Genomic DNA, 20607 nt, shown 5'->3' with positions numbered 1-20607 from the left:
ATGGTCACATGTTTTAAAGTCTTTAGTCACCTTTATCTTAGAACTTAGTTACTTCCAGAAATTTTTCACATTCTCTGTTTGAACCTGAAGTCCTCATGGTAATTACTTGGATGTTCACTAGCACTTCTCGAGATCGAGTTCAGAGGGGAAGAGAGATTGATCCCGTTTTGTTAGAGAAGTTGTCATTTTGTTTGGTTCTTAAAGATGGGATGTTTTGTGTAGTTTTCTTTGAAGGTAATTTATGTATGATAAGGGAAATACAGCTTACGTTACAGAGTGGATGCTCTCTAAGTAGTAGCATCAGTATATCAGTATTTTATCTAAAATTTAAAAAATTGTATTCAAAGGTTACAGGAGCTTATTTTTACCAAATAAGGATTCCATTTTGACTTAGGCTTTTTCTCCCTTCTTGGGCATGTAGGTAAGGTACAGAAAATGAATTGATATTAACATTTTCCAAGGATAGAGTGAGCACAATAATGAGTTCGTTCCTTAGCATATTCCAAAGGTGATTAATCATACTTTTTGATCATTATAAATTCATAGATTTAAACACTTGTTGTGTTTCAGTCCATTGCACTTATCATCATTACTGATGTTCAAGTTGTTCCATCTTTGGCCAAGAGAGCCTCTTCATGTTGGCCCCTGAACTCTTTGGCTGCCACACCAGTGTTCTTTGATACCTATATGTTATCTGCTATGATATGAAGGATGTCCCTGGCTTATCTTTTCCATATCCTGCTCCAGGTCTGGAAATAGGCACATGTCCAAAGAACTCTGGTCCCTTTTTCTAACTGTTGTAATCTTTCTCAACTGTCTCTCTTTATAGTCCACTCAGAAATCATTTTTATAAAAAAGAATTGAACTTTTCAGCCACCCACCTTCGTATGGAAAGGAGGAAAAATATCTTAAGAGGAGGTGGGATTAATAACCTCTAAAGTAGCAGTTCTTAAACTTTTTGGTCTCAAGACTCTTTTATATTCTTAAAATTATTATGGGCTCTCTAAAACTTGTGTTTATGTAGGTTAATATCAGTATTTACAATATTAGAAATTAAAATTAAGATTATTAAAAAATTACTTCTTAATGCATTTTAAAATAGCAATTATAAACCCATTATATGTTAATGTATTTCTGGAAAATAATTATATTTTCTAAAACAAAAATATTTAAGAAGAGTAGGATTGTTTTATATTTTGTGAATCTCTTTAATAGCTGGCATAACAGAAAGATAGCTGGATTATCATATTTGCTTGTGCATTTAATCTTTAGCAATATTTTGCTTTGGTGGAGGTATACGAAGAAAATCTGGCTTCATACAAATAATATGGTTGGAAAAGGAAGAATATTTTAATAACCTCAGATAATTGTGAATAGTATTGTTTGATACAACTCATACATCAAAATTCTATAAACAGAAGATTCTTAAAAGTTAGTTGGAGTAGAATCCACAGCTGTAGCAATGGACATTTTGAACTCTGTTGCATTAAAGTCCGTTGGTCTGTCTTGTACTTTGAATGGCTCTTTCTACCCATGCATGCATTTAATCATGTGGAAAATACTGATTCTCATTGAGTGATGAAGATTTCTAAATCTTGATACATTTAATTATCCAGTATCCAAAAATCACATCTGTTAATATCACCACAGATCTCATAAGAAAAGTCTTTTAGTATTGGGAGGTGTGAAGCTCATGATGGCAGATGGAAGTTTTCCAAAATTCTAATTTTCAATTGGAAACCTGAATTTTATCATTTACAATAAAATGGCTGCTAGATACTGAAAATTAAATAATCACAGTTTGAATATTGGTTGTTCTTTCAAGTAGAAATGGTGTTCCACAAAAAAGTGGCTAGTTCAGCTTGCAATTGAAATGCTTTTCATTGACAACCATTGTACTTTGGTATGCAGCATGTGTTTTATGTGTGCTTCTGTCTCCTCTTCCAGCATATTAAAAAGATGTGTACCTAAGGGTTGAGATTTAATAAAAATAATTTTTACTGTCTCATTGAGGACATTCTTAAGTGAAACTTGATTTGTGTGTGTGTGTGTGTAAGTGTGTAATACAATAATGACCTATACAGTTTGTCATCACTATCTTGATTCATGCTAAGATCCTGGCAGTTTTTCCCACCATTGATTTTGTACCTTGACTGCAAATGTCAACACAGTGAGGAAAGCAAACATCATAGTATTATTACGAAATTATGTTTTGACCTTGCAGGCCCCCCCGACCCAGGGTCCATGGACCGTGCTTTGAGAACCATTGCTCTAAATGCTCTGAAAACGCCCAGAAGTCTTTGTTAGTCTTTATGAATCCGCCTACTTTCTCATTTTCAACTTCTGCTATACTGGGTAAATGAAAATAGTTTTTTATTCAAGTTTGCCATTTTTGTTTTACAAGCGTTGCACATAGAATTTCACTGCAGATGTGCAGAGCTTTCAGCTACATGGTCATTTGAAAAGTCTGAATAATAGATATTACATCCTTTAAGCACCTTGCTTAAAAATGAATATTTGGCTAGAGTATGTAAATAAATTGGATTTTACATACATACTTCAGAATTAAACAGTTGTAATGTGAGTTTTAGAGATAATTCAATATTCCTTAGTTGGATTAACGTGACGATAAGAGAAGTTGTAGATCACAATTGCCTAGTCAGCTTTTTCTTATTTAGTGGCATAAGTCTATCCTTCTCCATCCCCAATGGTTGCCCTTTAAGACAAATAAGGATCCTTTTTGTATAGGAATATTTAGGGGTGGCGGATACGAAGAATCCTTTCATCAAAAGCCATTACTAATCAAAATTTTTTCCTATGATTAGTTCATTGGAGTGGGGGATGGGATAGTGACTACCTGTGTCTCAAACTTTTGAAATTTTATTTCATTCTGACTTTGCATTCTCTTTTAGACAACAACATCAAAACCAACAAAGATTCTAGTGCCTTATTAAAAGTTTAGATTGGGATAGTGGTGGTGGTGGGGAGTATTTGTCATTTTGGACACTGCCATCTGTTTCACTTTTTTGTGTCAATGAGAAAACATCTATAACACTGCTAGCTAATTAGGCCTAAAGAGCTTGGGTGTTTGTTTCTTTGTTTATTTGCTTTTATGGGGAGATTTTTTTCCAGTACTGACTAGCAGTATCCACATATCAATTAATAAGGATATATATTTTTTAATTTGAAAATATTTTAACCTAAATTAAGCTATGGAATACAATTGGTAATATATTAACACATTGGAAATATATTAATACATTGTCTCTTACAAACATTTTTAGTTCAGTATTCTAGTTTGTCTGGTTCAGCTTCTCTTTTACTCATGTTGAGAATATTATATTTCCCTGTACAATATCTTTTAGCTATTCAAAGATTAAAGCAGATATTCTGACATTAAAAAATGTTGATTATGAAAATTTTAAGAGCTTCTCTTCAATATTTTCTTTTTATAAACCACCTGTTATGTGCATAGTGTATACATTTGAACAAAGTGCTCATCACTTGTCAGCCATCAGTGGCAGCATAGAAATTACTTGTGGTACTTGCTTTGCAAGAAGTTCTTTTGTATTTGTGACATCAGCTTTGTTTTATACAATTAAAGTATTACACGCTAGAATAATCTAAATTGCAACCATTAAATGGAGATGTAGTTCTTCTTGCCTTGAACTGAATTTGTTTACTGATTGTATGCACCTATTGACTAGTATTTAACATGACAGTTCCATAAGAATTTTCTCTTTATTTTGGTAGCAAATAGGAGGTAGTTATATTATTAAAGGTTTTTCTCAATTTTAAAATTTGCCTTCAATAAGTATTACATTAAGAGATAAAAATGTAGAAAACCCTACATGTGTGGAAAATCCTTCAATTATATGATTTGCTTTTCAAATGAAGTTTAATATTCCTAATATACATTCATGATCACTTTAATAGTATTGTTCTAATTTTTAAATTCCTAGTTAAAAGCATTTTGCAGTCATTTTTATTCATTTTCTTCTGTTAAAAAGGAACAAAGTATAACTGTTTGATTAAGACTTAAGATTGATACTAGAATAAATATTTAGACTGTTAGATAACTTCTTTTATACTTACGGTAACATTAACTCTACACGCAGTCTGGATTCTTAGTGAACTTTACCAATGGATTCTAAGTAATCTGAATATTTTCGCTTTGATGTCTTGTTAAATAATCCTGGTTGTAATTTATTTAAATAAGTTAACAGCACTAATATATTGACATTATTTAATTTGAGAAGTATTTTCTTCAGATAATTTTTTTAGTGAACGGATGTCAGAACTAATGGAATAAAATTACTCACTTAAAAGCAAATTTATCTTGTACTTTGTAAAAAGCTTTAGGAATGTCACTGTTCAGTTTTTATTTCAATAAGTAAAAGGTATAGATAGCATAAGCATATTTTCCAAGGTAGGCACTGGTGTATCTGTGCAATATGATAGGTGTGCTACACTTTGACAATTGTTTATATGCACAAACTCTACATGAGTTCTGTGATTCAAAAGCAAAAAACTATTTACAAATAAGACTTTTTTGTTCTTTTCAGAAACAATGTGAATCTAAATGGGAACTTTATATGTGGAGGAACAAAATTTGGAGTTTCTTTTTCACTGCTTGGTTGCTCTGATGTGAGTGAATCAGTGGACACTAGTATATAAGTAAATGATTAGATGAGTCATAAGATGGAACATCTGCCTCAGAAGGCCTTTCAGACAGCGTCATTTATGTTGTTGAAGTCTCTAATCAGTGCATCTGTCCCTGAGACTTCAGTTAGTGCAAGGATAGTTTTCTATTTTGGATTAGTTACTATATGAAGACAGCACTGAAAAAAACTTCTCTTTCATGCATGCAACTGGAAAATTTGTGCCTGTGATATCTGAATTAAAAAATTATAGCGATTTTTTCAGCATAGTAATAATTAAGGGATAGCAATAAATGTATAAACTTTTACATGTCTTAAAATGATTATTTATGGTAGACTTTCACATTACAGACTCATAGATGTGTACCAGAGGAGATTTTCTGGCAAATACTGATGTTACAACAGGAGAGAAATCCAGATAGAACCTGAAGCACAGCAGGATTCAGATAGGATATTTAACTAAAAAAGAAACCCGTATTTTGGGTCCTTTCTGAACTGGACCATCCCTATAGTTTAAAAATTGCCACCAAAGGTAGAGGAGGGCAAAGGAAGGAAGGTGTGTGTGTGCATTTTCATGTGTTTTACACAAGGTAAAAACTCCAAAGCAAAAGCATATTGTAGAAGACCAGATGATGATAATGACATACAGAGATTTGTGCTGCATGTATGTAGCGCATACATTCTTTATAATCAACAAGCCACAGAAGACAAATTCTTATGATCACATTTAATTTTCACTAAAGGGTGTGATATAAAGTAGAAAGAATCTGCCCTCTTCCTGCAGAAAATTTATACTTAGCTGTTGAATTAATCTTTTTAACAAGAAAAAAATGAATGTAGTTAGAGTGGGGGGTGATTGGATAAGAAGTGGGCACGTGTTTGTTTACACATGAAGATTTTTAAATCTTGGAACTATGGAACAGTCATCAGGAAATATTTTTATTCCAAAAGAGGGTTGAAAAAAGTTATCAGGTCTTTCACTTTCTGCCCCGGGATGTAGAGAAGTGGAAGGAATGTCACTCCCATCTTTAAAATAAAAAAGAAATTGACTAACTTCAAATTGTAAGGACAGACAGTGCCTGCAGGGAACGGGGAGACACACTCACCTGAGGTAGTCACAGCTGGGCACCAGTAAGAAGAGCTCAACTGGAATTGTGGACAAATTAGTGAAGGCCAAGTACAGGTTGGCAGGAGCAGGCTGAATTTGTGAGGACATCAGAAACTGGAGAACCCTATACCCTCTGTGCTGTTTTTCCACTAACCCCCGTGCATGAGGTAAGAACTCCAAGAGACGGGAGGTAGAGATGAGCCCTAAGAAGTATCCATGTGGTGTATACCCTCAGAAGGAGAACAGCAGTGTCAGGATCCTTCTCCCCTCTTCTGGTACATAGCAAAAGCCTTAATCTGTGGACAAGAGGGAGTGGTCAACTATGAGGCAACATGCACCTCTGCCTTAGGAGCACTGATGAAATTCATTGCAGCAGGGGGAAGCAGGGGAGTGAACCTACTTTCTCAGGAATATGCTGAGTCCACAACTATGGGATTAGATCAAGGGGGCAGAGAACTGAAAAGGCTGCACCCGCAACACCCAGAGATGCAGTACATGACTGAGGCTGAGGCAGGCTCCCCCAGCCATTCTAGGAAGTTTCTAATAATAAGTAATAGCAGAATACTGCTGAGTTAGGTACAGGAGAGGAAAACAAAATAGACAGAGAGTGCAAACAAAAGACCTAAATGCAGAAAAGACTAGACATTACTCCGATAAACCAGCCTCCCATCCTGAACATTGAATATCCCTACAGGAATTTGAAGCCTGTGGTATACTGAGTATAACAGTAGCACTAACTTCAAATCCAGCCCAACTCCTTACTAAATTATCTTACCTCCTTCCCCAAAGGCCTAGGAGAAGAAAAAGCTTGCCTCTCTTCAGGTATAAAACTCTTTACTCCAGTCTTCGCTGTCCTACACAAGATGTTCAGCTTTCAACAAAAAAATCACAAGGCATACAGTAGAGCAAGAAAAAACACCCAGGGAGAAACAATCATTGGAACTAAGATATTACACAGACATTGGAACTGACAGGGAATTTAAAATAACTATGATTAATACATTTAAGTCTCTACAAGAAAAGGTAGACAACATGCGTGATCAGTTGGGTAATTTCAACAGATGTGGAAAAAAAGAATCAAGTGGAACTGCTATAAATGAAAAACAGTAGCAGAGATAAAGAATGCCTTCACTAGTCTCATTAGTAGTTTCCAGATAGCCAAGGAAAGAATCAGTGAACTTCCAGATAGATCAATAGAAATTACCAAAACTGAAACACAAAGAGAAGAAAACTTGAAAAAATGAAAATAAAAAGAATATCCAAGACCAGTGGGAAAACTTCAAAAGGTCTAACGTACACATAATTGAAATATCACGAGGTAAACAGAAAGAACGGGTAAAAGAAGTAATGACTGAGAATTTTCTAACATTAATGAGACACAAAACCAGAAATCCAAGAAGCTCAGGATAACAACCTGGATCTCTCTCTCTCTCTCTCTCTCTCTCTCTCTCTCTCTCTCTCTCTCTCTCTCTCTCTTTCTCTCTCTCTCACACACACACACACACACACACACACACACTCACTCACACATCATATTCACACAGCTGAAAACAAAAGTCAAAGAGCAAATCTTAAAGGCACCCAGAGAAAAAGAAACATTACATACAAAGAACAAAGATAGGAATTTTGCTTTGGCTGAGTTTTCATCAGAAACTGGAAGCCAAACGACAATGGAATTACATTTTTCAAGTGCTGAATGAAAAAATAAAAAATGCCGTGAGCCTAGAAATATATACCCAATGAAAATATCCTTCAGAAATGAAGGGGAAACAGTTTTTTCTTAGGCAAACAAAAAATAGGCATTTGTGGCCAGCAGACATAAGAAATGTTAAAGCAAGTTCTTCAGACAGAAAGACTGTGATCTACACAAACTTGGATCTACACAGAGATCACTGGAAATGGAAGAAAAGTTATATTTAATTTGTCTGAAACAAAGGTCAGCAAACTTTGTATACAGAGGACTAGGTAATAAATATTTTAGGCTTGAGAGCCATATAGTCTTTTGCATCTACTCAACCCTCCCATTGTAGTGTGAATATGCAAATGGCTGTGTCCCAGATAAACTGTTTTCAAAAACAGAGCAATATGCTAGATTTGGCCCATGGGCTATAGTTGGCATACCCCTGCTCAAAAAGATAACTGTCTAAAGAAAAAATAGTATTAATGTGTTTTATGTTCACCAAAATCCATGTTCTCCTTCCTAGCACATGGCTGCTTTTCTTTCCTACATTTCCAAACCTACCTTGAGAATAGACATGTGTCTGCATTTTCAGCTATGAATTGTGAAAGAAAGTGATAAATGACGCTTGTGGTTCTGGAATTTAAGACATTGGCTATGTCTCCTCTAGTACTTGCTATTCTTTTATGCTGATGTAACTTGAAATGCTTAATTCACATGATGCTGGTGCCTTAGAGGATAGTTGAGCCATGTCTTGGAAGGAACCTGGATCCATGCATGACTACAAGGAGTAGAGCTGCTTCATGAAACTGAACTATTCATTTCAAGATGAAATTAATGAGAAATAAGCACTTTGTTTGTTAAACCGCTCTATTTTTAGATCTCTGTAGTTCATGGTCCAGTTTTATTGTCGCTAATACACCTGCATATTCTAAATAAGTGCACACACATTACTTTTATTTATAATTTAAAAAATAAAATATTTTTTCAAAGAATGTAGGATCATATTATACTGAAACTTGTTTTTCTCATTTAATATATCCTGACTATCTTGCCATGCCATGAGTGCCCAATTTTAAGTAAACTTTATTTGGAGTAATTTTAGGTTTACAGAAAAAATTTAAAGATAGTGTTGAGAGTTCTCATATAGCCTTCACCCAGTTTTAGTTTTCTCTTGTGCTATTATTTTACCATGGTACATTTTTCAAAACTAAGAAACCAACATTGAACAATTGTCACCCCAATAAACTATAAAAAAAAAAAAAAGAAACCAACATTGGTACATTACTAGTAACTATACTCCAGAATTTATTTGGATTTCACCAGTGTATCTACTAATTTTTTTGTTCTGTTTCAGGATCCAATTCAAGATACCATATTACATTTATTGTTTTCTCAGTCTTTGCTAGTCTCCTATTATAGTTTCTCAGTCTTTCCATCTTTTCCATGACCTTGACAGTTTTGACTGTGGAGGTATTTTGTGGTGTGTCCCTCAAATTAGGTTTATCTGATGTTTTTTTCATGAGTGGACCGGGTTGTGGGTATTTGGTAAGAATACCACAGAGGTGAGTGCCGTTCACATCGTATCCAGGAGTACGTGGTATCTACATGAAATCACTGAGGATGTAAACCACCACTTGGTGAAAGCAGAGTTTGCCAGGTTTCTCCACTGTAAAGTTGCTGTTATTTCCTTTGCTGTGGAAGCAAGTCAAATCTAGCCAGCACTCAAAGAAAAGGGGGAAAATACCCATTTTTGAAGGTTAAATTTAATCCAATAAATATCAACCAGTCCAACTTTGGATACTTGACGTTTTCTGTTTTGATCCCATGGACATCTGACTAGTCAGCATAGAACCAGGCTGGAATTTCCTCCTTTAGTTGAACAGAGTATAGTATACTAGCTGGGAATAAAAGAGAAACATATTGGATAAGGGAATATACCTGTGTCCCTCCCCAAATGCGTCATTTTTTCTATTGGTCATTTAGATCTGCAAATCAAAGTTAAATTCCCTGTCTCTGGAGACCTGAACAATTCTGGTAGTATTAATACGAAGAAGATTTACTGAGTCCCTTTATTGAGTTTCATTTGGGGTCAGGACTGTGGTAGGCCTTTCACATGAATCATATTTAATCTTTAGAACAATCCTAAAGAGAAAACCATTATCTATTATCTACATTTTACAGATGAGGAAAACTGGCACTTAGAGTTTGACTTGCTTAATGCCATGTGTCTTGTAAGTGGGAGTATCCAGATCAAAACCATTTCCCCCCTTTTTTTTGTCCTCCTATACATCACAGTGCCACCAGTCCTTTTTTCTCGACATCAATGAAAACAACCTAATTATCATTAAATAGAGGGATGTGATAGTTGTTTGGTATACTTAGCAGGTAATAGGAAGAGGTAAAGCCCATTAATGCCATGTGATGTAATATTGTCAGCTTAGTACTCTCTCTTCCTCAACCTAGATCAATTGTCCCTTCTTTTTTCTCCCGGTTTTCTCTGTCCTAGTGTATACTTCCTGAATATCTGAAGATTGTCTCTGTCCTAGTGTATACTTTCTGAATATCTGAAGAAACCTTTAGGAGACTGGACTCTCCTGGTCTCAGTTCCCACTCACTGTTGCACAGCTGGTAGTTGGATTATCAAGTCTGACTTTGCCATTGGGAGTTCACTCTGAAGCCCGTGGCCTACTTTCTGCTAACCTGGAATCTTGGTATTCCAGTGAGTTATAACTAATTCCTCCCTCAGAACTGACAATGGTGAAATAAACTTGTGATTTTTCTGAGAATAAGTTATGTGTAGATATAACAGTCATATTAGCAGAGATTGATCTTTTTGTTAAAGTATTGTCCCATTTTATTTAAGGAAATGAGTTTTCTTTAATGGTATCTTTAGAGATTTGTTATAGACTATAAGTAAAATGTTTAAAATGTAAAATATGTTATATATTTGATGATAATAAATACCAAGAAAAATGAAGTAGGGAAAGAGGACAGTAAATGTTGGGGTGGGGTTTGCAATTTTAAACATACAAGGGGAGGCTTCACTGAGAAGTTAGCATTTGAGTAAAGAATTGAAGGAGGTAAGGGAGCAAGTTATGTAAATATTTGGGCACAGAGGCAACAGCAAATCCAAGGGCCCTTAGGCAGAGTGGGGCTTGGTGTTTTTGAGTTCTGTCATTCTACACCCACCTGTCTCCTACACTCTGCCTTTCCCCTTCGTGTAACAGGTTGGCCCTGGCCAGGCGAACCCCTTCACTTGCACCTTAAATCTGCTTCCCTCTCTCTCATATGGGGCTGGAGCCTGCTGTCATGCCCTCTTTTCTGTATCATGTTTCCTTCATATTGATTTGTCCCCATGACCATGCAAACATGGTGTAATGCTCCCTCCAGCTACTGCTTCTTTCTCTGTTCTCCTTCACAATGAAATGGAAAAGAGGTTGTTTATACTGTCTCCACTTCTTCAAATTCTACTCTATTCTTTTTTTTTTTTTTCCTCACCTTACTCCATAAGGCTTTGCCACCGAAAGAGCATTTCAGAATGCTCTTGTCTAGGTCACCAGTGAGCTCCATGTTTGTTGTCAGCTGTTCCTTTTTCATCATTCTGTCTGATTAAATATTAGCCAGTTATCTCTTTTTTTATTATCTCTTTCCCCCCTACTAGTATGTAAGTTCTATGATCGCGGGCACGTGGGTGATCTTCAGTATTTGTTGAATGAGTGGGTGAGTGAGGCTTCAGACCTCCTTGGTACATACCTTATATGTACCCTTGTCCACTTGCCTGATTTTTTTCCTTAGGGTAATTTTCTAAAAGTAGGATTTACTGAGTCAGAGAGTCTACATATTTTAAAGGCTTTTGTTACTTGTTAGTAAGCTGCCTCCTTAACCAAAACATATTATTAAGATTTATTTTTATAGCTTGAGTATTTATTACAAATACCTCTTAAATACTTTTACTGTTGATATTTTAGATTTGTATCTTTTCCCAGGTTGCCAGGATCGATTTATGTATGCCAAAATGCCAGTGTAACTTGAATTTCATACTTTAATGTTCTGTCAGATTTAGGTAGTCTAATAGAAAAGGGTCCTCCTGTAGTTTTGAGTCCACAGAGTTTTCTAGACTTAAAATATTCCTAAGCAGTACTACTGTCTGTAGGAAAGAGGTCTCAGCCATTACACTGCATCCTGTTGTCTTATCTGAGGAATAACACATTTGCTAGAGGTGTTTTCTTTTAGACTCCTGCCCCAGTCAGAAGTCAAATACTGTGGTAACTACACTTTGGCTATATTGATTGAAGAAATAGAGCTCTAACACACACACACACACACACACATTTGTACTCTGATTATATGGCTGGATTTCTGATGCTAGACTTAAAGTTGAGTAATCTGGTTTTACTTACATATTCCTAGTCTTTTGTAGTCCGAATGTAGGCATAGCTATTGTTAAGAATAAAAATGGGCACATTTATTTTATAATTGTCGTTGTGTTATACTGAATGTAAAATTATATTCCATACGACTTATATTTATAACGAACTATATTTTATTATGGAATCTTTAGATTTTTTTCCTTCATTGAGAGAAATGTTTCTGCTATTGTAAATTAGCTAGTAACTGCTGTTTTCAGTGTGCTTCAATTACAGTATGTTGCTTGATTATATGTTATAAAATAAACTTAAGTTTACCCGAGGCTGCTAAACTCAGTAGTTGTATGTTAGCTTATTGTTAGGAGCAGATTTCTTGTACATTTTGGGAGGGAAGGGGAAGATAAAAATAAAAAAGATATGTCGAGATATTTTCTCTTTCATTAAGCTTTCTCAGTAAATTACTCTTTTCCATTTCTGGTTCTCACTGGCACCTGAAAAGTAAGTTTAGATACTAGTCCAGAATGTTTTAGGAACATAGAGTTTTTGAATTACAGCCATCATTATTATCTAATAATTGATAGCAGACATTAATGCAATGTCAGATATAAAGCCCTAATAAAATGCATAATATATCTGTCCTTAAAAAGTTCACAGCCAAATGGGAGAATTGAGACAAATGATGGACTTCATAATAACTCAGAATTAGTCAATAAGTGAATCTGCTTTGTATTCCAAGGGGCATGCCATTTTAGGAAGTTTATTATAATGTTACCGCCAATAGAAATGTCTGTATAACCTTTATATTTTGTCAGGCCATCCCACATGAGCCTCTGTGTGTTTTACAGATAATTAAGCAAAAATATTTATAGGCTTTGTGGTTGCTGATAGTGAAGAATTTTTAAGTATTCCTACGATAGGGTGCCCATAAAAGAGCCGTATAGGCCAACAAAGATATATATTTGAATATCCAGCATATGAACATGAAGTTTGGAATATTTAATAAACTGAGAAGGTTCTGTTTATTTAAACTTTGACTTATTGTACTAATGGCCAGCAATTTTTCACATTGTTGTCAAACTATAGCCAGTAAATTGCACTTGGGTCTTAGTGAGAATTTCACGAGTAAGTTTTTTTGTGATTCCCTTGATTGTGTTTTAGCCCCCTGGATGTGAGTACAGTAAACTGTTAAGTAACAAAAATTCAACCAAGTGAAATTTAAAGATCTAATTGCTTTATTAAATGATTCATGAATCAGGCAGCATCCCATTGAGCAAATAGAAAGGAGCTCCACAGAGCTGTAGAAAAGGAAATGTTTTTTAAAGGTGGAAAATGGGCAGAAAAAAGAAATTATTAGCAGAGAATGTATTGTTTCAAGCAAAATTGTCCTCCTCAGGGAACAGACGGGATGTATCAGGTGGATTATGTCTCTAGTGCTGACCAGGTAATTCCATGCTAACGGGTTGAAGGTTGCATTCCTGGGAAGCTGAAACTGCTATTAGGTTAAGTCTTAAATCTTGGTTTGCTGATATGGGCCTAGCACAAGTGACTCCATTTTGGACCTGTTGTCTCTTTTTTAACACTACTAACAGTTAAAATAGAAACTGCATGAACAGATGTATATATAATTTTCTACTTACTACTCTTTTCTTTTAGACATTCTCCTTTGTTTAAATTTAAGTTTTATAGCTCAGATCATAAACTAAACCAATCCAAAATAAGGCAAGTAAAGCATACTGTTATGACATCACCCTTGCTCTGCTCTTCAATACTTCCTGGTAGAAGTGGAAATTTTGAAAATAAGGAGCTATTCCTTAGAAGGAAAGTTTAAAGTTACTGTCATTGAAATAATTGTTAAATTGCTTATTTTTCCTTTAAAAATTTGCAGTTTTTCAGAAGTGAGGAGTTTCTCTAGTTTGTACCAGTTTTGGGGAACTGATTCTACAACTGTGGGGACAGAGCAAGGAGTGTAGTTTCCAAGCTCTCGGCCTCACGTGGAAAGGTGCTGGCTCTGGTAGTAAACGGCCATCAACTGTGATTGGATGGCCGTCAGCTGTGGCTAGTTGGCCACTGAGCCATTGGCCACTAATATAACTGCTGTGTCTACACTAGCAGAAGATAGGGGCTAGCAAGAAGATGGTGGCTGAGCTAAGCTAGCAAGTGCGTATTGTGAGAGGCAGATGCCTCCAGCGACAATACAGTGGTATGACTCCCCCATCTATGGCTCCATGGGTGTTCCTTTTTGGCCTCACCATATCCTGCGTTCTTATGTGGGGAGCGGGAGCTGAGACCCCGCAGACCGCCCCGCACGACACATGGCGCAGCGAGCATGGTCTCCCGCATGACAACAACATAAAATAATTTTGCTATCTTCTCTTTCTGTGATTAGATATTTAAACCAAGCATAAAGCTTAGGTTAGAAAAAGTGGGCAGATAATAAGACATATATGTCCATATATATATAAATGATTTGAAATATACTTATTTCATGGGCTCATATAAAGACAGTTTAAATTAACTGGCACAATTTATGCAGAAAGTAATAACAATTTGAGCATATCAAGTGTGTGTATGTCTGTGTCTCTGTAATTTTGTCTTAAGGAAGTAGAGTAAGTATTAAAATTTTTCTTGCTCATGAAATAATTAAATTTAGATTTTCCTTTTTCCAAAGCTGTGAGGCTTTGGAACTGTATATAGTGTTCCTTTGTGGAAGGAGGTCGATTCGTTAATTGAAATTAGCTTAGTTCAACAGTCATTAACTATATGAAGACACTAAGTGGACGTTTAGAAAACCATGTGTATTTCCATGTTCTATTTTATATTTGGGGTTATACAAAAATAGTTAGTATTTATGTTCTCCTATTTTAAAAAATGATCTGCTTTGAATTGATTTAGTGATTCATAGATTGTAGTTGCCTTGTTTCACCAGCCTTTAGTTTATTCTTAAAGTTTATCTCTTCATCAGGAACTGTTTTGATTAGTAATATGCCATTAAACAACTAATAAATACTGAAATAAATACCTGTATTTGGTTTATATGTATAATTCTGAAGATTATTTATTTAATGAAATTATTACATATAGCTGAATTTTCAAGTATAAAAGGTTTTGGATAGAAACTTCTTAACTACGTTTATTAGCAATTTGAAATGTACAGCTTTTTTATGTGATTGAATCCAGTATTTTAAAGAAAGAGGGTTAGTATCTTTTTGACACCATTAGAGAATTAGTTGAATCCCTTTGGGGGGTAAGTCACTGACTTTTTGTAAAAGAAGACTTCTCTTTAAGACCTGGCTCTTCCTCTTAGTTGGTATTAATTTCCTGAGGAATTGATATTTTCTGATGAAGTATGTCAAGGTTTGCCAAAAATTTAAGTGATACAAATGTACTTGATTTTATTAAACGGACTGACTTTATCAAAGTCTGTTGCCATTTGCTTATGGTTTCTGGATTTTGCAAGCGGAGAGTGCACTTAAATTGGATTTATGCTGACTCCTAAGAAACGTATTTGTTCCAAGCAGTCTAAGAAGTGCAGAGATCCATGTCAATATTCAGAATTCATATTTTCCTTGAACAGAAGGTTGTGATAAAATGGTACATGGTGTGTTTTCATTGCCTGTTGAAAGACTTTCATGCAGTTAAAATAAGCATTTTGATGGTGGTTGAATTAAGAGTTTTTGTCAGTCTCTTCTCATCATGGATGATTAGACTAAAACGTCTGCTTGTCTTGACTTGAGATCACCACAGCTTCAGATAACATGCTTTGTGATTGAAGGTCGAAATATTTTGAATTCTAATAGGCTGCCAGATGAATTGCTTGAAATAGACTGTAAAATTTCAAGGCTTCCTTTTCCATCTGCTGTGAAAAGAACCATTGGGAATGGGTGAGCTTGATGATCATAGAATTACTGGATGGTGATTCTAAAACCCTCAAAGGGAAGTTGCTATGGAGATCTAGTTCCAAACTGTGAAATGATTCACCTTTGAAAGGCTGCGGGGTCTGAGGAGCTGAACACATCATTGTTCAGGTGGTCACTGGCTAGGAAATTGCGGTGCCTGTGTAATCAGCGCTCCTGTGGCAGCTACCGATCTAAAAAGGTTTGTTCTGAATGATGTGGGGCAACAGCAATGTGCATAGATGGCTTCTCTCAGTCATGCTTTGCTCAGCCTGGTGCTTGTAAAAATACCGTGAATTCAATAGCTCAGAAATGAACTTCTGCTTCATTGAGTAAATCTTTTGAAAACAAAATTTTGCGTTGATGAGTTTGACATCTAAAACAAAATAGTAGTTCCTTTTGAAAGTAAAGTTTTAGCAAAAACATGCTTTGTTGTCTTTGTTTTAATACACATCCCCTCGCTCCCTTTTGTGATAAGAAGCTCTTTAGCTCTTCAGGTCCAGGGCCTTGGTGAAATGTTCAGCTTTTAATATCCCAAGTACTATGTCAAGAGCCTCTTTGCACAGCCACAGGATCACATGAGGAGGAGTTGAGAAAAGCTTCCAAGTCATAGGGAGTGAGTCTAGGAAAGTCCCTAAATCATTTGGAGTAGAATGTAATTCATCCCCCTCTAGCAAATTGTTGCCCTTGAATTTTAATTATTCATTATTTGTGACAAATATTTTAAATTGATATTTTTTACAATTTTTGCTAACTTAAAATTTCTAACACCTTTTACTTTTTTCCCCCAGAAATCTGAGACCAGAATAATTTTTGAAATGTGAATTGAATTGATGGCAAATCACAGTAAACTGCTGTTTTCCCATATTTAGATTTCAAAATGGACGAAATTTAATCTTAATTTTCTAAGAGCCTATAATGTTGAGCTTCAGTAATTATGTATGAAACCTTATCAAAAATAATTTTATGTATCAAGTTTTTCTAGATATGGAGTTTTCCCCAAACATTATTGAGCTATAATTCACATGCTGTAGGTGAGCTATAAGTCATCTACTGTTATTGTACAGTTTGATGAATTTTCTTTATTGTATAGTTTTATATCCACTATCACAATCAACAGATACAAATTTTAATCGTCCTAAAATGTTTCCTCGTATTCTTTTGCAGTGGATCCCTTCCCCTAACCGGATCCCCTAGCCATTACTAACCTGCTTTTTACCATTTGCTGCTTTGTCGTTTTTAGAATTTTGTGTATCATGGTATGTAGTCTTGTGTTCGATTTCAGTTACTTGGCATAATGTGTTTGAGATTCATCCATCTCATGTATATTAGTATTTTGTCCCTTTTTTTGCCATGTAGCCTTTAATAGTAAAGATGTATTACAATGTGCTTATCCCTTCATTAGTTGATGGACATTTGAATTTGAACTTTCCAGTTTTACTGATGATATTCGTGTATAAGTCTTTGAGTGGACATATATGTCTATTGCTTTTGATTAAATGCCTAGAAGTGGGATTCATATACTGTTTTCCAAAGGGACTGTAATATTTTTATTTATCACCAGCAATAGGTGTTTCTAGGTACAACACATCCTCTTCAACATTGGATATTGTCTGTCATTTCAACTTTAGACATTCTAGAGGGTTTGTCATTGTGGCTTTAATTTCTATTTTCCAGATGATTAATGATAAGTATCTTTTAATGTGCTTAGTTGCCATCTGTGTATCTTTGGTGAAGTATCTATTCAAATCTTTTGCCAATATGTAATTGGATTGTTTGCCTTATTTTGGGCTGAAAGAATTCTTATATATATATTGGATACAAGTTCTTTATCAAATGTATGTTATGTGAAATTTTCTCCCAGACTGTGGCATACCTTTTTGTTTTCCTTATTGTGTTTTTCAAAGAGCAAAAGATTCATTATGATGTTCATTTTATCATTTTCCCCAATGGTTCAATGCCTTTTGTGCCCTTTTAAAGAAATTTTTACCTAATTCAGTGTCACAAAGATTTTCTTTTATTAAAGTTTAATAATGTTAGCTCTTAAATTTAGGTCTGTCATTCATTTCTAGTTAATTTTGCGTATGACACAAGGTAAAGAGTTAAAGTTAATTTTCTTCTGTACAGATATCTAGTTCCAGAATCGTGTTGGGAAGAATACCTTTTCTCTCATTGTATTAACTTGGCACCATGTCAAAAGTCTATTTACTGCATTTGGGGGTCAAGTGTGGGTCTATTTCTGGACTCTATTCTGTTCCTTTGATCAATTTGGCTGTTCTTCTGTCAATACTACATTGTCTTGATTACTGTCGCTTTAGTAAGTCTTGAAATCAGATAGTATAGGTCTTCCAATTTTGTTCTCTTTCAAGATTGTTTTGGCTTTTCTAGGTTTTCTGTATAAATTTTGGAATCAGCGTGTCAGTTTCTACAAATTGAAAAAATAGCCTACTGGGATTTTACTGATTTTTGACTTGACTCATATATTAAAGCTACCAATGGACCAATGGAAACTAACAATCAATGTATATAGTTAATCTCTTGATTTCTGTAGGTGTTATCTCAACCATATTTTGTAGGTTACAGTGTATAGGTCTTATTTTGTTAAATTTATCCTGAAGTATTTAATATTTTTTCTGCTATTATAGTTGATATTGTAGGTTATTTGTATATTCCTTTAATAAAGTTGAAGCAGTTCTATTCCTAGTTGGCTGAGGACATTTATCCTGAATGGATATTGAATTTTATCAAATGCATTTTATTTTCATTTATTGAAATGATCGTACGGTTTTTCTTCTTTATGATATTAATGTGGTGAATTACATAGGCTGATTTTTGCATGATAGCCACTCATATTTCTAAGGTAGACTTACTTTATTTTGCGTGAATAATCCTTTTTACATTATGTTTGATTTGATTTGCTAATATTTTTTAAAGGGTTTTTTTTGTGTCTGTGTTAATGAGGTATTATCAGTTCTGTAGTTTTTTCTTGTGATCTTTGTCTCATTTGGATATGAAGATAATATTAGCCTTGTAAATTGAGTTGGAAAGTATATCCTCCTTGATTTTCCAAAAGAGTTTGTGGAGGATTGGTGTTATTTCTCCCCTAAATGTTTGATAGACTTTACCAGTAAAGTCATCTGAGCCTAGAGTTTTCTTTGTTGGTAGGTTTTTATTTACAAATTCAGTTTCTTTAATTGATATAGACCTATTCATATTTTCTGTTTTCTTCTTGGTTCAGTTTTGGTGATTTGTGTCTTTTTAGCGTTTTGACGATTTCATCTAGGTTTTCAAATTTATTGTCATATAGTTGCTGATAGTAGTGTATTATATGTTTAATGACTTAGTATCTATAATGATGACTTCTCTTTCATTCTTGATATTGGAATGAAATGTAATGTTTGTCTTATTATCTTTTCTTGATCAGGCTATCTAAAAACTTGTCAATTTTGTCATTCTTTTCAAAGGATGATTGGTTTCATTGATTTTTCTTTATTCATTTCCCATTTCACCAGTTTCTTCTCGTATCTTTATTGTTTCCTTCTTTCTACCAACTTGGTTTTAATTTGCCCCCTCCTCCATTTCTTAAGACGAAAACTCAGACCATTGATTTTAGAGCTTCTTTTCTAATGCAGTCATTTAACACTATAAACTTTCCTCTAAGTACTGCTTTAGCTGCATCCCACATATTTTGAAATGTTGTATTTTTATTATAATTTAAAAGTATTATGATTTCTTCTTTGACCTATTAATTCTTAAGAAGTATGTGTGTTTCTAAATGTTTGGGCTTTACCTAGTATTCTTACTGTTACTGATTTCTAATTTAATTCCTTTGTGGTCAGAGGTCATATTCTGTATGATTTGTCTTTTTCAATTTATTAGGACTTGGTTTTTGACCCAGTATATAGTCTGGACCCACTGAACTATGTATGTACTCTTGAAAAGAATGTGTATTCTGTTATTTTATTAGTTATAGTGTTCAATAAATATCACTTAAGTCAAGATGATTGATAGCATTTTTCCTATCTTCTGTGTCTTTACTGATATATACATATTTTGTGTGGTTCTATCAATTTAGTTAAGAGAGGGTGTTAAAATCTCCAACTCTTGGTTATGGAATTGTCTATTTCATCCTTAAATCTCTCAATTTTGGCTTCCTAGATTTTGAAGCTCTGTTGTAAGGAACATACACATTTATGAATATTATGCCTTCCTGATGAATTAATTTTTCTCATTATGAAATATTCCTCTATCTCTGGTAATACTTTCTATTTTTGAAGTCAGCTTTATCTGATGTTAATATAGCCACTATAGCTATCTTATGCTTATTGTTTTCCATCCATTTACTTTCAACCTATGAATGTCTTTATATATAAAGTATATCACTTGTACAAAACATATAGTTCTATCCTATTATCAATTTTGATAGTCAGCAACTTTTAAAGTACATAGTTTAACGTACTTACTGATAGATTTAGATTTGTGTCCTTATACTTAGGATCTACTTGTTGCTTCTGTGTTTTGTTTCTCTTTCATTGCATTTTTTTTTTATTACTTGAAGATTTCTTAGGATTTTATTTTTATATTTATCTTAGTTTTTAACTAGAGTTCTTCACTTTTTTTTTAGTGGTTGCTTAGGTGATTACAGTATACACCATTAACTTTACAGCTGATGTATAGATATCTTTGTTTCTTACAGTTTACATACTTTATATTATATCACTTCATGTAAAATATAAAAACCTTGTAAGTGTATAAACCCATATTCCCTTTCAGTCCTTTATGATATCGTCGTTGTGTATAATATATATATCCTAAATTTAAAAATTGATATATAATTCACATAACAAAGTTAACTATTATGAAGTATACATTTCAGTGACATTTAGTACATCTCACA

At 34.3% G+C, this 20607-nt stretch overlaps 1 protein-coding gene across 1 annotated transcript in view; it reads left to right on the top strand.

The window, feature by feature from the left end:
• The window catches only part of OLA1 (Obg like ATPase 1), a 143947-nt gene that overhangs the window by 34173 nt on the left and 89167 nt on the right, over positions 1-20607 (top strand). The gene's annotated exons all lie outside the window — the stretch shown is intronic.

This window comes from Rhinolophus sinicus, chromosome 17 (genome assembly GCF_057876585.1).
Source record: "Rhinolophus sinicus isolate RSI-liver-muscle chromosome 17, RSI-T2T, whole genome shotgun sequence".
Classification (NCBI taxonomy): domain Eukaryota; kingdom Metazoa; phylum Chordata; class Mammalia; order Chiroptera; family Rhinolophidae; genus Rhinolophus; species Rhinolophus sinicus.
The sequence above is the reverse complement of the archived record's forward strand: the minus strand, read 5'-3'. Positions and strand labels throughout refer to the sequence as shown.